Source organism: Leptodactylus fuscus, unplaced genomic scaffold (assembly GCF_031893055.1).
Source record: "Leptodactylus fuscus isolate aLepFus1 unplaced genomic scaffold, aLepFus1.hap2 HAP2_SCAFFOLD_309, whole genome shotgun sequence".
In the NCBI taxonomy this organism is placed as follows: Eukaryota; Metazoa; Chordata; class Amphibia; order Anura; family Leptodactylidae; genus Leptodactylus; species Leptodactylus fuscus.
Genome location: NW_027440332.1, coordinates 47,292 through 63,897, shown reverse-complemented (window position 1 = coordinate 63,897; position 16,606 = coordinate 47,292). Strand labels below are relative to the sequence as shown.

General features: G+C 43.6%; 1 protein-coding gene across 1 annotated transcript in view; it reads left to right on the top strand.

Annotated features, from left to right (window-relative positions):
• LOC142187907 (KN motif and ankyrin repeat domains 1-like) overlaps nt 1-2,104 on the top strand; it is a 28,094-nt gene extending 25,990 nt beyond the window's left edge. The window contains exon 4 of the mRNA XM_075261708.1: nt 1,691-2,104. The gene's annotated coding sequence lies outside the window, so the exon portion shown is untranslated. The remainder of the gene's footprint in view (nt 1-1,690) is intronic.
• Nucleotides 2,105-16,606: the final 14,502 nt, after the last annotated feature.

Here is a 16,606-nt window from a genome sequence, read left to right as displayed (position 1 = left end):
ATCTCTAACTTCAATTGTAACTTCTTTCAATTGAAGTTAGAGATGAGCGAATACTATTCAAATAGCACGCTCCCATTGCAATGTATGGAAGCGGCACGCAGACTTTGCTGGTGGCCGCCGCTTAAAGGGATTCTACCATTAAAAGAAGTTTTTTTTCTCTTGACCACGTCGGAATAGCCTTAAAAAAGGCTATTCATCTCCTACCTTTTGCCATATCCAGCGCCGCCTTCTTCCTGAGCTGCGTCCTCTCCTTCCGTGTCGTCTTCTTTGGGCGTCATGGATGATGCATGCGCAGTCGGCTCTGGCTGCGACAGTCTGTTAGAGCCGACTGCGCATGCCAGCCATGACGCCCAAAGAAGACGACACAGAAGGGGAGGACGCAGCTCAGGAAGAAGGCGGCGCTGGATATGGCAAAAGGTAGGAGACGAATAGCCTTTTGTAAGGCTATTCCAACGTGGTCAGAGGAAAGAACTTCTTTTAATGGTAGAATCCCTTTAACTCCTCGCGTGCCGAGCGCTTCCATTCATTTCAATGGAAGCGTGCCATTGAAATGAATAGAAGCGGCTGGCACGCGTGGGGTTAAGCGGCCACCGGCAAAGTCTGCGTGCCGCCGCTTTCAATCACATATAAGGCGCCCAGGACAGCGCTGCGCCTTATAGTCCGGTGCGCCTTATATATGAACCTAGACAGGACTATAAGGCGCTCAAGGGTAATGCGCCTTATAGTCCAGTGTGCCTTATAGTCCGCAAAATACGGTATATATTGGGAAGCTAGCTCGGTAGAAGAAGTGGTACGGACCCAACCAGTAAGAGACAGGGACACAAATATTGCAGCAAAACCAGTTTATTTAAAAAAAAAAAACCAAAAACATCAAAATAAATAAACCTTCCTGTCAGGCACAGGATAAACAAAATAAAATGCAACCTTAACTTCAGGCAAAAATGCAAAACAAAACCTGCTCGTCTGAGCGCTAACTAAGCAAAAAATACTAACTGTACATGTGGCTTACTACCAGCCACACAAATCAACCAAAACAACACTGTAAAGAAGGACAGATCCAGACATTTCCTCTCCTACCAGGATCTTCAGCCTTTTAAGGCCCAGTAAGGAGCCCAGGACCCACACCTGGGCTGAAGCTTATTCAAGATCCACCCTGAACCACATATATGTCAGGAATCTGGGGGAGATATACCGTGGCTCCAGCACTCTGCCAGTCACCTTCTCACTATATACTAAATTATGGTGGTTTGTTGTGTACTGTGAAGGTGCATTGTAAGGAGACTAAGATAGACCGTCATGGTGAGATGGTATTGGACTGGTTTACAACATGAGGTGCTGCTGTGTAACCGCTTTTTTAGTAGACAGGCTCTCCATCTTTCTTTCATAGGGACCCGAAAGACGGAGAGGCGAACACACACTAGTAAATAATAAACTCTTAAGTCTCAAATACACACAATTATTTTTGTAATCTAAGTAACACAAGAGAAAACACTGTGTAGTAGTAGTCACCATTCAACAGCAATCATTTGCAGGTATTCCAATCAATTATCAATCAGGTACAAAATTTTCCCAGGAACTTAATGGAGTCTTCCAATATATTTTATTATTTTTAGGGCATGTAACATGTATTTAGACAGTTTCTCATTATAAAATGCTACCATTTATTTTATTTTTTTCCTTTTTCTCTTAGAGTCACTGGTTGTGCACAAGTCTTAGCAAGCTACTTCTGCAATGTGATGGAGCTATTAATTGGAAGATCAGACTGTTTTGGTTTATTCCCTTTTGGCAGACATTGACATATTTTGCCATTTATATTTCTTAATACATGTTGTGATGTTAGTATGCCTGTTATCGGTTTAGGATGAGATCTATAAGTTATCCTGGGGTGTATGATGGCTCACTGGTTAGAACTGATGCCTTGCGGTGCTGGAGTCCTAGCTTCAAATTCAGCCAAGGCCAACATCTGAATGAAGTCTGTATGTTCTTTGTGGGTTTCCTCCCACAGTCCAAAGACACATTGATAGGAGTTTAGCTTGGGAGCCCTATATGGGAGAGTGTTGACAATATCGCTGTGAAGCACTGTGGAATATGATGGCACTATATAAGTAAGCAAAATAAATAAAAGTTTGCATCACCTTCATGTCTAATGAGTTACAAATTCTATTCTATATTCTATTCAATATGCCCCATTTTCAGAGAAGATTTAGTTGTGCATATACTATGTAGTAAGCTTCTATTAGTCAAAGAGAAATACAGAGACTGCTAAGTGAGTGCTGTCACTGTTTCCAAATGCCCAATCTCCTAAAAGAGAACAAGGGGGAGAACACAGAGCGTGCTTATAGTGTAGATGAGTTTGCAATGGATGTTGGAAATAAAAATGTACAGAGAAATGGACCAGTTGGTCCCTCACCTTCAGGTGTTGTCACAACACCAATGGAAGGATAGAGGTTGAGATGGCTGCAGAATCCACAGACTGGTCACCGAGGGCAAGATGGTAATGGAAGGATGGAGGCCAACGGTTGGAGATGGACATCTGCGCTCTCTGGTCCACAGGTTGGAGTGTCGACAAGGTGAATAAAATATATGACCTTTATTTGACAAAAACATACTGCACTACGCGTTTCGAGCTCCACAAGCTCTACTTCAGGTACACAATTGCTTGCCAGGTGAGGTCAGATGTGTCACAGGGTGGGCATTCTTGCAGCTATGGAAGTTGATTTGTAGGGATTAGTTGGCTGGTTATGAAAAGGAGCTACCTAACTATACACACACGTCATTACCACTACTTCCTCGAGTATTGAAGCACACATTGAGTGGCAGTGTGGAACATGTAGGAATATCAGTTGGAACAGCAGTATATAATTACAGCTAGTACCTATCCCCACTGCTACCAATCAGACATCTCCTGTGGCCTTGTCTCCTGTGACCTGGTCAATTATATTATGCTCTGCTATACTGCCACACATGTTGTTACAGCTGTCTAGTGCCTACCAAAACTGCCACCACTCAAAACACGTGTGTGTGGCCTTGTTCATCATATTAAGCCCTGACACAGTGCTACCCATGTTGCCACAGCCTCCATCAGGCAGGCAGATGTCTGCCACTGCTAGCACCATATCCACCAGCCAGATATGTTCTGTGACCTAATGCAACATATTATACCCTGACACACTACCATACATGTTGCCACAGCTCCTGGTGTCTACCACCACTGCCACCATACAATTAGACGTCCTGTGGCCTGTTCCATCATATTATGTCGTGCCACACTGCCAAACATATTGCCACAGCCGCCTAGTGTCTGCCACCCCTGCCACAACTCAGGTAGGCATGCCCTGCAGCTTGGTCCGTTATACAAAAAAATAAAGGGAGCACTTAAGCAACACAATGTAACTCCAAGCAACTCTGATTGACAATCAATTTCACATGCTGTTGTGCAAATGGAATAGACAACATAAGGAAATTATTAGCAATTATCGAGACACCGTCAATAAAGGAGGGTTCTGCAGGTGGGGACCACAGACCACATCTCAGCACCAATGCTTTCTGGCTGATGTTTGGCCACTTTTGAATGTTGGTTGTGCTTTCACACTCGTGGTAGCTTGAGACGGACTCTACAACCCACACAAGTGGCTCAGGTAGTGCAGCTCATCCAGGATCGCACATCAATGTGAGATGTGGTAAGAAGGTTTACTGTGTCTGTCAACATAGTGTCCAGAGGCTGGAGGCGCTACCAGGAGACAGGCCAGTACACCATGAGACATGGAGGGGGCTGTAGGAGGGTAACAATCCAGCAACAGGACCACTACCTCCACCTTTGTGCAAGGAGAAGTACTGCACTAACAGAACCCTGCAAACTGACTTCCAGCAGGCCACAAATGTACATGTGTCTGCACAAACGGTTAGAAACTGACTCCATGAGGATGGTATGAGGGGCCTGTATCCACAGATGGGGGTTGTGCTCACAGCCCAAAACCGTGCAGGACACTTGTTATTTGCCACAAAACACCAGGATTGGCAACTTCACCACTGGCGCCCTGTGCTCTTCACAGATGAAAGCAGGTTCACACTGAGCACATGTGACAGATGTGACAGAGTCTGGAGACGCCGTGGAGAGCGGTCTGCTGCCTGCAACATCCTTCAGAATGACCGGTTTGGCAGTGGGTCAGTAATGGTGTGGGGTGGCATTTTTTTGGAAGGCCGCACAGCCCTCCATGTGCTTGCCGGAAGTAGCCTGACTGTCATTAGGTATCGAGATGTGAACCTCAGACCCCTTATGAGACCATATACTAGTGCGGTTGGCCCTGGGTTCCTCCTAATGCAGGACAATGCCAGACCTCATGTGGCTGGAGAGTGTCAGCAGTTCCTGCAAGATGAAGGCATTGAAGTTATGGACTGGCCCGCCCGTTCCCCAGACCTGAATGCGATTGAGCACATATGGGAGATCATGTCTCGCTCCATCCACCAACATCACATTGCACCACAGACTGTCCAGGATTTGGCAGATGCTTTACCCCTCGTTCACATCTGCGTTGGTATTCCGTCTGGGGTAGTCTGCATGGGGACCCCCTGAATGGAATACCAAATGCAATTGCAAATACTGTGCAGTAAAAGCACATGGAGTCCATAGACTATAATGGGGTCCGTGCAGGGGTGAACCTGCCCCTCTCGCCGCCCGAAGCGAACGAGAGACCCCCCCCCCCGCAGGGAAGGGCGGGGCTTAGCGGAGGGGCGGGGCTTAGCACCGTTCACAGGCATGAGAGCAGGCCTGCTCTCTGCCTGAGTGTGAGGGGGCGGGGCTTAGCGCCGTTCACAGGCAGAGACTGCAAGCCTGCTCTCTGCCTGAGTGTAAGGGGAGGCTGCCGGAGCACTGCTTCAGTGGCCTCCCCAATCCACTGCTCCGTACTAAGCCAGTCCAGGACAGCTTGTCCTGGACTGGCTTAGGTAAGAAAAAATGCCGCCCTCCCTGAGGCCCTGCCATAGCGCCGCCTGAAGCGCTCGCTTCAGGTCGCCTCATGGGAGGTGCGGCACTGGGTCCGTGTGCTTGCCGCGCGCTGCCCGCATGAATCATGCGTACAGGAAAGTAGATTGTGAACTACTTTCCTGTCCACATGTTCTGTGCATTGATCTGGCGGGAAGCACAAGGACCCCATTATAGTCTATGGGGACTGTGTGCTTTTTCTGCACAGCGCTTGCAATTGCGTTTGGTATTCTGTTCGTTGGAAGGGGAGGTCCCCAGACTCCTACGGACGGAATACCAACGCAGATCTGAACCAACCCTTAGACCAGGTCTGGGAGGAGATCCCTCAGGAGACCATCCACAACCTCATCAGGAGCATGCCCAGGCATTGTAGGGAGCTCATACAGGCACGTGGAGGCCACACATACTACTGAGCCTCATTTTGACATGTTTTAAGGACATTACATCAAAGTTGGATCACAACAAAAATTGGGAAACACAAAAAAATATAAATAAAAAATATATTTATTGAAAAATAGTAATTAAAAGACATACAAAACATATAACATACAATGGAGGGCAACACAGAGGGGTCCGACTATATAAAAACAGTCCAAAAGAACCGTACCCCTCTCACTACTGATGAACCGGGGAAAACATCCCCATATATGGCATCTAATCCCTATTAGTCCAATCCTTATAAAAAGGGGTAAGTATATACACTGCACTAACAAAGTACACACTTATAAAGTAATCAAGGTGCAAAATATTGACCCCCAAAAAGTTTTAATCACATATGACAAGGTCACTACATCTAAGGTAAGATACACCTATAATAAAGAGTATCCTGATTAGAAATAGATAGGAGGTACAACAGTAGATGTCATAAGTCCAATATCAATACATACCCATAGACATATTGGCAGTGTAAATAAACCATAAGGGGTTAACCCCGGAACATCAACAGTGAGGGAACCAAAACACCCTGACGCGCGTTTCGCCTTAGCGTGGCTTCATCAGGAGTCAAAGTTGGATCAGCCTGTAGTGTGTTGTTCCACTTTAATTTTGGGGGTGACTCCAAATCCAGGCCTCCATTGGTTAATACATTTGATTTCCATTGATGATTTTTGTGTGATTTTATTGTCATCACATTAAACTTTGTACAGAACAAAATATTCAATGAGAATATTTAATTCATTCAGATCTAGGATGTGTTATTTGAGTGTACCCTTTATTTTTTTGAGTAGTGTATTATGACCTGCCACATTGCCACTGTTTTTGCCGCAGCTGCCACCACTCAACCAGACATATCTTGTGGCCTGGTCGATAGTGTTTGGAAAAAAAAAACAATTTTGATTTTACAATTGTAAAAGCGATACAAAGCAGTATATGGATAAAATAATCAGAGTTTGTATCCACTACTTACCATTCATTTTTTCATAGACATGCATGTCGTTTTCCATTTGTCATAACTTTGGCTGTGTTTGCCATAGCTAGAAAGATAGGTAGCAGAAGGACAATAACTGGCAGCACTCCAAAATATTGAAAGGAAATTCAGTGTTTTATTTACAAATTCAATGTTTCAATTCCTGGACTGGAACCATTCTCAAGCAAACAAGTAGTGACATGGGGAACATTATATAGGGTGAACAATATTCAATGCAATCAGTGCAATAATAGTACAGTTAATCAAAAAGTACAAATATTAAGCAGTGCACAAGTGTAAATGCACAAGTGAAGTGTGATCAGATAAATCAGATGCATGGATTAATACATGAATATCTTGGACTGCTGCCTATTATTGTCTTGGCAGGTAGCCACAACCCGCACCCAACTTTTGGTACTAGTGTTGTGCTGTTTTTTAATTTTATTTCCCTAGAAACATAGATATGTTCCTACAAACCCTGAGATTAAAGCTGCACTTAGCGGAAAAGTAGCTTTTTTGTTGCAGATTTTGCTGTGGATTTTCATAGAGAGCCAGGAATAGGTTGAGCACAAGGAAGAAGTATAGCTTCGTTTATGTCTCTCCTTCCCTTTGTAACCACTACTGTGTGTAACTTGCAGAAATGCAGCAAGAGCTGCAACAAAAAACTGCAACATGGGGCCTCAGCCTAAGAGTGTTCTACACTATTATTTAAACTAATTTAAACAAATATTGGTTCTGAACGACCCAAACCCCCAAAAAACCAAAAGCAAAATCACGGGCGCAAAATAACGCGGCGTATACGCTCGTAACTCCCATTGAACTCAATGGGATCTTTTTGAGCGCTCAAACTCTGACGCGTATACGTGCCAGATCACTCTACACGTTACATCGTGTGAACGCACCCTTAGGGTGTGTTTTGCCAACTATTTTAAGGGTTAGGGTATGGCTTTAAAGAAGGCAGCTCTGCATGCTTTACTAAATTTATTATATGAAGAATCAGTGATTACATAAAATAAAAGAAGATAGTGTGATACTGCGTATGCTGTTGTATAATACAGGTTACAAAGATTAATGTACAAAGATTAAGATACAGAATTATCTTACATCATCATCTGACTGTAAAAGAAAATCATCAATCGTGGAAGCAACCGGCGAAGGCAAAGAATCATCACCACGAGCTTACATTAGACATCTATGTACAGGTCAAAGCTTCACCAGGAATTATGAGAATCATCTATCCGGCATCAGCTGTGAGAAGCGGGCCAGCGAAGATAGAGAGTTCCTGGGATCCACACTGCGTCATGGGTGCCCCTATAGCACGCAGGTCCAGACACTTCTAACTTTGCAGCAAACTTTCTCAGCTTATATCTTATTTGAAAACAAATGCATCGCAAACTGACAGATCAGTATTTGTCCAGTATAAGGCCTCCCCCCCTCCGAATGGCCAGTTCTTCAGAGGTTAACCTGACACTGGAAAAACCCATCATCGAATGTTGAATGCTCCTGGTACTAAGCACACCTACATTCCCATCAACCACCGTTATACACTCACCGGCCACTTTATTAGGTACACCTGTCCAACTGCTCGTTAACACTTAATTTCTAATCAGCCAATCACATGGCGGCAACTCAGTGCATTTAGGCATGTAGACATGGTCAAGACAATCTCCTGCAGTTCAAACCGAGCATCAGTATGGGGAAGAAAGGTGATTTGAGTGCCTTTGAACGTGGCATGGTTGTTGGTGCCAGAAAGGCTGGTCTGAGTATTTCAGAAACTGCTGATCTACTGGGATTTTCACGCACAACCATCTCTAGGGTTTACAGAGAATGGTCCGAAAAAGAAAAAACATCCAGTGAGCGGCAGTTCTGTGGGCGGAAATGCGTTGTTGATGCCAGAGGTCAGAGGAGAATGGCCAGACTGGTTCGAGCTGATAGAAAGGCAACAGTGACTCAAATAGCCACCCGTTACAACCAAGGTAGCCAGAAGAGCATCTCTGAACGCACAGTACGTCGAACTTTGAGGCAGATGGGCTACAGCAGCAGAAGACCACACCGGGTGCCACTCCTTTCAGCTAAGAACAGGAAACTGAGGCTACAGTTTGCACAAGCTCATCGAAATTGGACAATTGAAGACTGGAAAAACGTTGCCTGGTCTGATGAGTCTCGATTTCTGCTGCGACATTCGGATGGTAGGGTCAGAATTTGGCGTCAACAACATGAAAGCATGGATCCATCCTGCCTTGTATCAACGGTTCAGGCTGGTGGTGGTGGTGTCATGGTGTGGGGAATATTTTCTTGGCACTCTTTGGGCTCCTTGGTACCAATTGAGCATCGTTGCAATGCCAAAGCCTACCTGAGTATTGTTGCTGACCATGTCCATCCCTTTATGACCACAATGTACCCAACATCTGATGGCTACTTTCAGCAGGATAATGCAATGCCATGTCATAAAGCTGGAATCATCTCAGACTGGTTTCTTGAACATGACAATGAGTTCACTGTACTCCAATGGCCTCCACAGTCACCAGATCTCAATCCAATAGAGCATCTTTGGGATGTGGTGGAACGGGAGATTCGCATCATGGATGTGCAGCCGACAAATCTGCGGCAACTGTGTGATGCCATCATGTCAATATGGACCAAAATCTCTGAGGAATGCTTCCAGCACCTTGTTGAATCTATGCCACGAAGAATTGAGGCAGTTCTGAAGGCAAAAGGGGGTCCAACCCGTTACTAGCATGGTGTACCTAATAAAGTGGCCGGTGAGTGTATGTTACAGCATTCTCATAACAATATTATGTGAGAAACATTGATAAGAGAGCTATGTGTAAACATGCGCTGTCTCTCACTAAACATTACCAAGTGTTAGGAGCTTACAGGCTAACTGCTATCATTTAATATTCTTAAAGGGATTCTGTCAATATGGATTCCGGATGGTAAATTAATACCTTAGCACTACAGGGTGATAGAGAGGAGCTGAGTCAGCTAACTTTCGCTGTTATAATTTTGGTGGAAAAAAATGGCAGTTGGGCTGCAGAAGTGGACAGTGGTAGGTTTAGTAATTATACTTGATGGGATGCTGTCTAATGTGTCCATGCAAGTTGCACTGTTAAAGGCTGGATAGTGGACATTGGAATAAGGTGTTGAGAGGGGCACCAAGTCAGCACTGCAAGCGAAGCGGTGGAGCTAAAGATGTCCAGAGGTACTCCTGCTTGTTTTCATGTTCAATAATTGGGATAAAGTAGGTGGAATTATGGAGACTCTTTTCAAAGCTTAGTAACAGTAGTTCCTGTTGGCAGTGCCTGTGACTCCTGAGCTCCGTGTAGCCCGCTTCACCAAAGGCTTGGTGAAGGAGAGTCGTGCAGTGGGGGTGACTAGTCTTGTCTGGAGCTATGGAGCAGAAAGAGGGAAACAAGATGGCCACGGCCTTGTGATGCCACGGGAACAAAGATGTACTTCCATGGCTGCCAAATCATGGGATGGCTGTAGAATGGCCAAAACACCCCTGTAGGAAGCATTTGGCCAATGGAGAATGCCCTGAGGTGTTATGGAGATGGCTGTAACCGACGGACTCAAGATTTTCGATATAAAAAGTAAGCTATTTCAGGAATTTACACAGTGAACGTTCACTTCACCATGTAAAGGCCCTATGTGCCTGCTGTCTCTGTTGAGAGTTCATTATTACTTGCTACACTGTCTGGCTACACTCCCTCCTGCTTCTCTTAGTTTCAGCCATACTTTAGCACTGCACCAAGGAAAAACATGAAGATTCTGGAAATGTAAGAGATGTAATGATGAAAACTGTAGTCATCGCTCATTCTATTATACACATCTTGCTGTGATGTCACCCCTGCACTAATACAGTACACCAGAGACTGTCTATCTGCTGTCTCAAATATCATGTCTTCGCTCTAAGACTGAACTACTACTGTTTCCACCATCTAATATATCTGTCCCTGATATATCCATTGCAGTCTCAGGCCTTACTATAACTCCTAGGCAGTATGCCCGCTGCCTCGGGGTCATGTTTGACGCAGACCTTTCCTTCACTACCCATATTGAATCACTTGCACATTCATGTCACCTCCACCTCAAAAACATCTCCAGAATACGCCCTCTCCTTACTAGAGATACATTAAAGACACTTATTGTCTCTCTGATTCATTCTCACCTTGACTACTGTAACTCCTTACTAATCAGTCTTCCCCTTAGTAAACTCTCCCCTCTATAATCTATTCTGAATGCAGCGGCCAGGCTCATCTAGCAGTCTAGACGCTACAGCGATGCCTCTGGTCTGTGCCAGTCGTTACATTGGCTGCCTATTCATTATAGAATAAAATATAAAGTTATCACCCTCATCCACAAGGCTCTCCATAATACTGCACCTCCCTACATTTCCTCCCTCATCTCTGTCTACCGCCCAACCCGTGTTCTCCGTTCACTCAATGACCTAACACTTACATCCTCTATTATCAGAACCTCCCACGCTCGTATACAAGACTTCTCCTGAGTTGCACCACTTCTCTGGAATGCTCTACCCTGGACAATCAGATTAACTCCCAATTTCTACAGCTTCAAGCGCAAACTAAAGACACATCTTTTCAGACAGGCCTAACCCTTCCATACCGAAATTAGAATCCCCAAAATCTAACCCTCCTCTATTCCAGCTCCCGCATTACCCCACATGATATGATGCCATTTCAGGCTAACTTTATATGTCCAAGCACCATCCACATGTTAAAGGTCACGACTGGTGATGGCTCAATAAGTTTTATGTTTGTGTAATGACAGTCACCTCTATTACAAAATTGTCTGACTACTGTATAAGCAATGCCGCCCCTGCTCATAGATTAGAGGGGTGACACAGTCCCATTGTGTGAAATGACTTTCTTTGTAATGTATCTTTTTTATCTGTACTTGAACCCTACTAATTGTACAGTGCTGCGAAATATGTTGGCGCTATATAAATAAAAGTTATTATTATTATTCCTGTTGCCAGTGTGATGACTGCATCCATCTGCATAGATGGAAGCACCCATTGCAGACCCTCAGTATGCCACCCCTCAGAGCAGTGTGCCCAGACACCTGGTTGGGTTGAGCTGGCACTAACAAGAGCCCTGCCTGCTGATAAAGTTCTCAAACACGATAATCCACTGCCATCTATTATTATGACTAAAGCATTGTACATGTTAAATGTAATCTTGAAAATCACTCATGTGAGCTCTCGGTGTTATTTTACAATCAATCCCAGCAGTAAAAGAAAACCATACTATATGCCATAATCTAAAAATGAAGGGGATCCTACCATTAAAATACTTTTTTTCTAGTTAACACGTCAGAATAGCCTTAAGAAAGGCTATTTGTCTCCTACCTTTATCAGTCGCCTCCGGCCCGCCGTTTTTACCGGTATGCAAATGAGTTATCTCGCAGCACTGGGGGTGGGCCCAGCGCTCAAACAGCATTGGGGCATCCCCAATGCTTTCAGAGAACTCTCTCCAGCGACGCCTCCATCTTCAACAGCAACAGCCTCTTCTGCCGTCTTCTTGCAGCTGGGGTCATACTCCGGCGCCTGAGCAGTCAGCTCTGCCATCGGGACGCAGACAAGAGCCGAGTGCACAGGCTGGCTTACGCGCGCATGCGCAATAGGCTCCTGTAGAGCAATGGCAGAGCCGATTGCACAGGCGCCGGAGTGTGACCCCAGCCGGAAGAAAACGGCAGAAGAGGCGGTTGCTGCTGAAGATGGAGGCGTCGCTGGAGAGAGTTCTCTGGCAGCATTGGGGACGCCCCCAGTGCTGTTTGAGCGCTGGGCCCGCCCCCAGTGCTGCGAGAGAACTCATTTGCATACTGGCAAAAAACGGTATTTCTACAGAATGGTGGGCCGGAGGCGACTGATAGAGGATGGAGATGAATAGCCTTTCTTAAGGCTATTTCGACGTGTTAACTAGAAAAAAAAGTATTTTAATGGTAGAATCCCATTAACTTTTATGATTAAACTGTGACGTTTTTAGCTGCTTTGGGTCCAAAATATACAGATAGTGGTTCAGTATAAATTTATTGGTGGAAGGAAGTATTGTATTCCGTCTATGAAATGGAGCATATACAATATATGGAAAATGTATAAAAGCACCATGACTCATTTAAATGGTTTTCTTCTGTATATGAAGAGGTGATTCTCATTGCATGTCAGATAGTCACAAATGTGTTTTCTGGGACAAATTTTTCATGTTTCTTATGCCATGAGGTGAAATCAAATTTTCAGATATGAGATGCATCGTGCCATAAGAATATTACAAATCTTCAGGGTATTTTTTTACGTCATTTTCATATGAAGTTTGTCAATAAAATACTGCATTCCAAGGGAGTGCCCTTACATTGCCGCCTTGTCCCTCAAGCCACCTCACCCTCATAAATAGTTTTACCAAGTTCATTACTTCTCAATAACACACTTTCAGAGCTCGGGGAATGTGCTGGTATTTGCCTGCAGCTCATGGACATCAGATGCTTTTCTTTTAGAAGCATAAATGGCAAGCTCGATAATGTCAAATAAGATCAAAGGGATTCCTTGATTTGGTCAATCTTTACTTGTTTGAAGGTTCCCTCTGTTGATCATAAAATGTCCACCTGCTGAGATTTTCCACAAATGCCACTTGTGGGAAAACCACAGTAAGGCTAAGGCCCCACGGGACAATATGCAGCGCTAAAGCACTGCGGAAAAAAAATGCGGGGGGAGTGCACTGCAGTTCTTCCCGCAGCGCTTTGAACAGAAAGTTCACAGAGTTTTCCTCCGCATACTTTCTGTTATCATTATATCTATGAGAAAATTGCATTTTTGTAGATATAATTGACATGTTGCAATTTCCAAAACCGTGCCGGTTTGAAACGCAAAGTGGGCATGGGATTCGCATGAATCCCATCCACTTTGCACGTACTGTAAAATGCCGCAATTTACCCCGCAGCATTTCTGCCGCAGACAAGTCTCAGCGTTTCCGGCCTGTGGGGCCCTGGCCTAAGTAAGTAATCAAACAATTGTTTGTAAGTTTGTAAGTGTTCAATTTCCCATCAGAGCCCTCTCACTCTTCCAAATTATTATAAATTTTCAGTTGAAATGAATGGATGTGTACTACAAAACAGGACAGGTCCGCCAGAGACAGAAACTCTTGTATATGTTCACCAGATTTTTTTTCTGTTCCTTTTGCTTGTCATTTCTCAGCACAAATACGCATGCTATCTGTAAAGCAGTGGAAATTATGAACCTCCCTACAAACGGTGCCGCTTTTGTGCTTATTTTCCTATTTTCAGGATTTTTTTTGGTCTACGGGCAATGTATTAAAAATGTGTTGGGTGTGAGCTTCTTTCTAGGCACAGACTTTTGTATAGAAAAAAAACATGAAATAAAATTTGTGAACAAGGAGTTGATTCTGTTGCCAAGTCAGATATGAGTCTATAGAATGGCATGAGGAGTTGTCACAACTGGACGCACCTTACAAGACAGGGGCAGATTATAATCTAAATGAAATGTGTAGTTACCCGCTGCCTGAGGCTGCAATGGGGCCCAGCGTCAAGTAACATTTGTCCTATTATAATTCGAACTTGTAATCAACTATTTTGGCATCCACTGATCCAGTTAATTACTGTAGCAGGTCAGGGAAGTCTACTGGAGATGAGTATTTGTTGGATGAACCTTGAGAGATGGAAGCCCAGATAAGGTGAGTAAACACAACAAACAGTGCTACTCATCTCTCCTGGGCTCTGGCATACCTTCTTAAATTCAAGTGTTATTATGCTGGCATGATCCATGAGGCTCAATCACAGGCCTCAGCTGTCCCTGACATCATTCACGATCACTGGATCCCAAGGGAGGTGATTACACTGTTGTTATGTTTGCTCACCTTCCCTGAGCCTCTGCTTATTATAATTTAGGTTCTGAGGATATCTTACTTTAGGGCCTCTTCAGGATATAATAATAGCAGTTCCATTTTGGATGTGCTTGGTCCAAGTTAAACCCCAGGGAGAACTTACTAAATGAATCTCGTAAGCTTCACCAAACAAATAATCTCAGTGACGCTCCCTCAGGGACTCTGCAATCTGCTCCCTGGGGTGAAATACTCATCTGGCCTCATGGCAGATGCAGCCCTGCATACTGAGGAATTTCATATATCAGTGGGGCCCCATCAACCCCTTAAGAATACAGCCTAAAAGCGCCTTAAGGACACAGCATCATTTTTCAGTAATGTGTCACTTTATGTGGTAATATCTCTGGAGTGATTTTGAGTTTGCTTTTTGGTGACATATTGCACTTTGTGTTAATGGTAAAATGTGGCAAATATGCCGCAACACAGATGGAGGAGAGTGGAGGATGGGAGTTATAGTAGCGGATGATGTGGCACCTGCTAGGACGAACACACGCCACCAAGCACTTCACACCCGCTCCTGGGCTGGACACCGTTGAGGGGGGGTGCTGTAGCACCACCTGATGCTCAAGATCGGCTCAACCCTATTTATGCAGCTTGTCATACAAATGCAAACATTTTGCAACTCATTGCAAGGCATAAGCATTGTAATGCATTGCATTAGTGATCATACCACTTGGGGCTCAATACCCTAGAGGGTCTAATAAATTAAATATAAAAAAAACATAAATAAATAAAATAACTGAAAATTCAAATTACTCCTCTTTTCCCTAGAAAAGATACAAAAGTTTAAAATACTGTGAAACACATACACATTTGGTATTCCTATGTCTAAAAACTCCTGGTCTACAAACTTATAAAAATATTTTTCCCCTACAATGAATGCTGTAGTAGGAAAAAAATTAAAAGAACCAAACTGCTGGTTTTTTCGCTATTTCGCCTCTGATAAAAATTCTAATAAAAAGTTATGAAAGCGATAAACATTCCCCAAATTGTTATAACTAAAAAGTTCCCCTGGCCCTGCCAAAAAAAGATGCCCTGCCAAAATTATTTTGCAAGGTTTTTAGACTTTTGTTAAGGGGTTGAAATCCATGGAGTCATACCAAAACATAGAATACAGGTGACATGTCATTTTGGGTGTAGAGCAAATGCCTTAATAACAAAGCCCATAAGAATGTTGCACAAATGCACTTTTTCTCCAATTCCACTCCATTCCATCTTTCAAAACTAAGCATATACAATAAAATAGTAGACTTGCATCATCAGGGTGTGAAACCCCATAGTTTTCGAACACTGCAAGCCTAATAACACCAGCCTGGAGCTGCCCCAATACCCAAGCATCACTAAACTGCACATAGCCCTTCCAGGAACTCCTGATTGCAGCAAGTACTGTCATTATAATGGGGAGGGGGGCTTAGAGTTAGCCTATTTTGTGTCCAACACTAATCTTTTACTTGGTAATAAAAGCTGCCAACCAGACAGCAGTCACTATAAAGGGAATAATAATAATAATAATAATAATAATAATAATAATAATAATAATAATAACAACACACAGTCATTAACAAAAATATTTTATTGAAATAATCACCCCGCCATTACCGTTGCTGGCCATTTTGTTAAAACATTTTTTTTTTTAAATGCTGCAAACATAATCCACCAAATCAGAGTTCAATTAGCGAAATCTGAAAAAAAGATAAAAGGAAAAAAAACACACATTAGTAAAAGATTAAACAGACAATACATTTATCATACTTACCTATCCTGTTTCAATATTGTCTCCTCTCATAGAGTCAGCCAGCTAATGGCATCTCATGGCCTGAATTACATCATGTGATAGGAGTTCCTAGAGCTCATTGTCAAAAAGTTGAATGGAGCTCCTGGATGTGACACAACAGAGTGCAGGGATTCGTTTTCCTACTGGGTCTCAATTAGTGGGTATTATAGGAGTATTATATAATTTGTTAAAGCAGAGGGATGGGGAAAAACAGGTGTAGATGTAGCAGCCCTTCCCCTTGTAGCATTAGTTAGGGCAACTTTGCTGTATATCCATATAGCAACCCGAATGAATGTTAGGGCCATTATACAGTCTTTTAAAGCTTTTTAAAGCATTCTGGGCAGAAAATCTTTTTTCTTTTATAAAGGTAAAGGTGTTAGTAATGGGTTAATAAGTACATCCATATACCTTTAGCAGCATTTGGAGTGATTTCTGGTTGCTGCTGAATCCTCTGTGTTTGTTTACATGCTGTACCTTCCTACTGTGCAGCTTCCTGTGTAACTGCTGCATTAACTCCCTTTCACACAGCCCTC